The sequence below is a fragment of the Coenobita brevimanus genome, chromosome 40, assembly GCF_032717465.1.
Source record: "Coenobita brevimanus isolate Jiangsu-jjx chromosome 40, ASM3271746v2, whole genome shotgun sequence".
Taxonomy (NCBI): domain Eukaryota; kingdom Metazoa; phylum Arthropoda; class Malacostraca; order Decapoda; family Coenobitidae; genus Coenobita; species Coenobita brevimanus.
Window position 1 is genome coordinate 44,534,541 of NC_136993.1, and position 6,743 is coordinate 44,541,283.

At 33.9% G+C, this 6,743-nt stretch overlaps 1 pseudogene; it reads right to left on the reverse strand.

Moving 5' to 3' along the window:
* Positions 1 to 4,810: 4,810 nt before the first annotated feature.
* LOC145397207 (cytochrome c oxidase subunit 1 pseudogene) lies at positions 4,811 to 6,343 on the reverse strand (annotated as a pseudogene).
* Between the last annotated feature and the right edge of the window lie 400 nt (positions 6,344 to 6,743).

Genomic DNA, 6,743 nt, shown 5'->3' on the forward strand with positions numbered 1-6,743 from the left:
GCCGGAGCCATAATCCATAATGTAAAAGAATACCAAGACATTCGACTCATAGGAAGAGTAGTAACTTCTATACCCTTAACTTGTATTTGTATAAACCTAGCAAATCTAGCATTATGCGGAACCCCCTTCCTGGCAAGATTCTATTCTGAAGACCTCATTCTAGAAGTTGCTTTTATAAGATGAATCAATACCTTAATTCTATTCCTTTATATCTTCGCAACTATATTAACAGTATGTTACGCCTTCCGCTTAATTTTCTACTCTATAACCGGAGAATTTAACTTAGCCAGATTTAGAAATATTGACGACTCATCTTCTATCATAGCTTCTCCTATGCTAGCCCTTAGAAGAGGAGCCATTCTTAGTGGAGCTTTACTATCTTGATTAATCTTTCCTGAATCCTGTCATTTGCTTTTCTCCCCTTATAAAAAGTTTAGTATTAACAGTCAGAATCCTCGGAAGCTTGATAGGCTACCTACTCAACATCATAAACGTGAACTTCAAGTTAAACTCACTCAATTTTTACCCACTAGTAGTATTTTCAGGTTCTATATAATTCCTACCCTTCCTTTCCACCTTTAACGTATCCAAATCTAGTCTTAATTTAGACCAAAACTACTCTAAAATAATTGATAAAGGATGATCCAAAATTGGAGGAGGTCAAGGAATCTTCCAAACATTAACAAACTCATCTAATCATCATCAGATAGTTAGTGACAGAAACTTTAAATCTTTCATAAAAAATTTTTTAGTTCTAACTTTCATACTTTCATTCTCTAATATTTACTTTTATAATTTATTTGTAGAATATCGCGCTGAAGTTGCGAAAGAGATGAATTCATCTAAAAGTGCTTAGCATCTAAAAAAATATTTTAACTATACAGCGAAAATGTATCGTGTTACACTTACACCATAGAAGCTCTGCTCTTGATAGGAAGGTTACCTCAATTAAATCATTAACAGTGATTAGCCTCTCCTTTGACTTCTATCAAAATTAGAGACTACATAGTCAAAGCTTAGGCCGAAACTAAGTGCAAAACTTCGCTTTCTAATCTACCTACTTACTTTATCCTCCTCATCAATAAATAAAAATATAAAGAAACAATCAAACTACATCAACAAACTGCCAATATCATGCAGTGGCCTCAAAGCCAAAATGATGAGTTGGAGAAAAATGACACATATAAAGACGATACAAACATACCATTAAAAAAGTAGTACCAATGATTACATGAAGACCATGAAAACCTGTCGCTACAAAAAAACAAGATCCAAAAACCGAATTGGCAATAGTAAACGGAGCTTCAAAATAATCAAAAGCCTGAAGAGCTGTAAAATAAACACCTAAAAACACAGTAATACTAAGACTCTGAAGAGCCTCGTTATGATTAGATCCCATAACAGCATGATGAGCTCAAGTTACTGTAGCTCCTGAAGACAAAAGCATAATAGTATTTAAAAGAGGAATTTGAAACGGATTAAACGGAACGATTCCCTTAGGTGGTCAAGTTATACCAATTTCCACAGCCGGCGCCAACCTTCTATGAAAAAAAAAAGAACACAGAAAAACGAAAAAACAAAAACACTTCCGATACAGTAAACAAAATTATTCCCCACCCTAACCCAGCAACCACCACTCTAGTATGTAATCCTTGGTAAGTTCTTTCACGTACTACATCTCGTCACCACTGAATTATAGTCAAGATAACGGAAACAAACCTTAAAATAAGAAGATCTATATTAAATTGATGAAATCACTTAACTGGCCCAGTAGTCAGTATTATTCCTCTAATAGACCCAGTTAAAGGCCACGGTGTTATTTCTACCAGATGATAAGCATGATGTCCATGTGATGATGCCATTAGTTAATTTCTCTTGCAAACAGTGTTCTTAAAACAGCAAAAACATAAGATTGAATAACTGCAACAGCAAATTCAAGTAAAAGAAGTAAAATTTGAGCAACAAATAAAAGAATTAAAAAATAAGAAGTCAATGAAGGACCAGTCCCCCCTAAAAGAATTAACAATAAATGACCGGCCATCATATTAGCCATTAACCGAACCGCCAAAGTCCCAGGTCGAATAATATTCCTGATACTTTCAGTTAATACCATGAAAGGCATCAAAGCCACGGGCGTCCCCTGAGGGACCAAATGAACAAACATATGCTAAGTATGATTGAATCAACCATGAATTATAAAAGTTAATCAAAGAGGAAGAGCTAACCCCATAGTCATAACTATATGCCTAGATCTTATAAAAACTTAAGGCAAAAGACCTAAAAATATATTAAAAATAATAAACGAAAATAAAGACGCAAAAATAATAGTTATCCTTTGTTGTCTCTGCCCAAGAATATTTTTAAACTCTTGATGCAAAGCCATATTTAGCTTATACCATACAACAGACCACCGAGATGGAGAAACCCAATACATATAAGGCAAAAATATCAATCCCCAAAAAGTGGAAAGTCAATTTAGCTCCAACTCCATCCGACCAGAGGAATGTTCAAAAATAGAAAATAAATTTGCTATCACTTTCAAATATTTTCTTCAGTACCAATCTCCCCCTCTCTCGATTCAGTTTTAAACTCTAATATAATAATTCATTACAATAAAAACAACAAACGTAATTAAAAACATATTAACTAAATTCAATCATAAAATAGGAGCCATCTGTGGGATCGGGTGATATCCTCACAGGGTAACTTAAGCTTGACAAACTTACGTTATTCTTTAACTTATCAACCAAACAATTACGGTATAATCATAAACGGAATTAAAAGTCCAAAAAAATTAACAAACATACAATATGGCATCAACCACTGAAACCTCTGCTGACCTACAATAGAAATTAGTAATTTCGGAGTCCTAAGAGTTAAAGACATAATCGACACTCGACGATAAAAATACAAGGTAACAAGAGCAGATCCAAGAAGTACAACTAATAAAACAAGGTTACCTGCCCCCGCCAACTCTTGAATAACTAATCACTTCGGAACAAAACCAGTAAAAGGAGGAAGATCCCCTAACGACAACAAAGAAAAAAATACTAACATCTTTACCTCAACAGAAAAGTTATAAGTCAAAAGATGATTAAAATGAAAAGCTTGCTTATAATGCAAAAGGATAACAATAGATAAAGAAATCAAAGAATAAAATAAAAAATAAGTACCCATAGTTACCTCTCTTACCAAAATAGAAGAGAGCCTCCAACCAATATGATTAACTGAAGAAAAAGCCAGCACCTTACGCAAAGAAGTCTGATTAACACCACCCACTGCACCTACAACAGCCGATAACATTCTAGCCACAGAAAAATAAATCTCTATTATCCTTATTCTAGCCAGATAACATAATAGAAACAAAGGAGCAATTTTTTGAATCCTCATTAAAATTAAAGCCTGAGGTCAAAGCAAACCTCCCATAACCTGAGGAAATCAAAAATGGAAGGGAGCACCTCCTAACTTTAAAATCAAAGCACAAAACAAAATAACAGAAGCAACCCTAAAATAAATCAACATAATAGAAGCCGAAAAAATATTTAAAGAAGACCCCAAACTTTGGATCAAAAAATAATTTAAAGCCGCCTCTGAAGAATACTGATTACTTTTAGTAATTATAAGAGGAATGTACGACAACAAATTCAACTCCAATCCAACTCAAGCCCTGAATCATGAGCAAGATGAAATAGAACGGAAAGTCACCGAAACTAAAGTAAAAAAAAAAAAAAATAGGAAAAGAAAAATAAATTCAAAAGAAAAGACAAATAAATTCAAAAGAGAAAAATCTCAGTTAAATATAAATTAATCACTTATTTCTTTTGCAAGGTATAGGTAATATCAAAATTACAAAATTGACATTACCAGCGTCAACCTCTCTAAGAACTATACCATTCCTAAACTCTTAAAAAGAGGGAAATATGCCCATAAATAGGGTATGAACCCATCAGCTTAACCTTAGCTTATCTTTTTAATTACTCACCAGAAGTTATTATACTATAATAGGTTTAAAAGACCCACACTTAAACTTCAGTCATCTGGCGAAATTCAACATAAGCCTCATCAGAAGATGTAACTCATGACAAAAAAGACTTAACAGAAACTCTCTCCACTACAATCGGCATAAAACTATGGTTAGCACCACAAATTTCCGAACACTGACCATAAGACAAACCAGGACGAGAAATTAAAAACCTAATTTGATTTAAACGACTGGGAATAGCATCAACTTTCACCCCCAAAGCAGGAACTGTTCAAGAATGAATAACGTCTGCTGCCCTTACCAACACTCGAATCTGAGTACTGAAAGGTAATATAGCCAGATTATCAACATCTAAAAGCCGAAATCCAGCTTCCCCTAACTCCTCAGTAGGAACTATAAATGAATCAAATTCCAACTGAGAAAATTCTGAATACTCATAACTTCAATACCACTGATGCCCAATAGACTTCAAAGTTACACTTGGATTATTAACCTCATCCAACAAATAAAGAAGTTGCAGCGAAGGTAAAGCAAAAAGATCAAAATCAAAGCAGGAAGAACAGTCCAAATCACCTCAATCGTTTGATTTTCTAACAAAAAACGATTAATAAACCTATTAAAAAAACAATCCAGATATTATATACCCTACAAGAGTTGTAATAAGAATTAAAACTACTATCATGTGGTCATGAAAAAAAATTAACTGCTCCACAAGAGGGGAAGCCCTATCTTGTAATCCCATATACCCTCAAGTTGCCATTAATTAATTCCAAAAGAGAATAGCATTATCATTCATAGGTCCTAAGCCTAGTGCATTTATCTGCCATTTTAGAAATTAGAAACTAAAGGAATCTCTATATATCTATGATCTGCAGGAGGATATGCATGCTTTCACTCAATAGAAGTAGGGAAATACATCGAAAACACAACTACACGATAAGACACTAACTTCTCTCAAATGATAATAATAAATCCCAATACAGCCAATAAAGAAATCGTAGATCCAAGAGATGACAAAACATTTCAAGCTGCATAAGCATCAGGATAATCAGAATACAGTCGAGGCATCCCATTCAACCCTAAGACATGTTGAGGGAAAAAAGTAATATTAACTCCCAAAAACATAGTACAAAAATGAATTTTTAACCACTTAGGATTTAACGCTAACCCTGTAAATAATGGATATCAATGCGCTAGCCCCGCAAAAATTCCAAAAAACAGCACCCATCGAGAGCACGTAGTGGAAAAGCGCCACAATGTAATAAGTATCATGCAAAATAATATCAATAGAAGAATTAGCCAAAACAACCCCCGTTAATCCTCCTGCTGTAAAGAAAAAAAATAATCCCAATCCTCAACACATAGAAGGTCTATAATTAATTTGCGTCCTGTGAAGAGTTCCCAACCATCTAAAAATTTTAATTCCAGTAGGGACCGCAATAATTACTGTCGCTGACGTAAAATATGCTCGAGTGTCTACATCCATCCCCACAGTAAACATATGATGAGCTCACACTACAAAACCAAGAATCCCAATAGCTAACATAGCATAAATCATAATCTAACTTTCCAAAAGCCTCTTTTTTTCCTGACTCTTGGCAACAATATATGAAATTATTCCAAATGCGGGCAAAATTATAATATAAACCTCAGGATGTGCAAAAAAACAAAATAAATGTTTATAAAGAACCGGATCCCCTCCTCTAGCTGGATCAAAGAAAGAAGTGTTCAAATTACGATCCGTTAATAACAGTAATCGCACCAGCTAGAACAGGCAAAGAAAATAAAAGCAAAATAGCCGTAATAAATACTGACCAAGCAAACATAGGTATACGATCCATTGTCATCCCTCGCAGACGCTTATTAATAACAGTAGTCATAAAATTAATAGCATCCAAAATAGAAGAAACCGCAGCCAAATGCAAATAAAAAATTCCCAAATCAACAGACGCCCCAGCGTGAGCAATAGCTGCCGACAAAGGAGGATACACAGTTCAATCTGTTCCAACCTTCTACTATCCCTCTCATTAAAAGCTAAATTAACGAAGGAGGTAACAATCAAAACCTCATATTATTTATTCGAGGAAATGCTATGTCCGGTGCACCTAACATTAAAGGGACCAATCAATTTCCGAAACCACCAGTTATAATAGGTATAACTATAAAGAAAATTATAATAAAAGAATGAGCAGTAACTACTACATTATAAATCTGATCGTCTCCAAGCAACCTTCCTGGCTGACCCAATTCAGCCTGAATTACTAATCTCAAAGAAGTTCCAACTCAAGCTCCTAAAACAAAATATAAAGTTCCAATATCCTTGTGATTTGTTGAAAAAAAAAACAAAAAACACCGTTGCATTAAAATCTCATAGTGGACGTGTTAAGACGTTATTTTGCAAATCAAATAATGTGAGTATTCACTGAGATTTAGTGTATATGTTAGTGTACAAGCACGCGAAGTTTTGATCTTCTAAGATAAGGTGAAATTCCCTACCAAATATTTCATATCAATCCTCAAGGTTTTAAGTTAATTAAACTAAAAGCCTTCAAATCTTTCAATAAAAGTAAAAACCTTTTAAACTTTGTAAATTAATGAAGGAGCAACTCACTCACCTTTAGCTTTACAGTCTAATACCTTAAAATTTCGGCCACTTCATTTTAAAATGGCAGATAAATGTCTAAGATTTAAGCTCTTATAATGGAGATTAAATCTCCTTTTAGATTTTAAGTTTTTTTTTTAGTATATTCAGTATACGTGA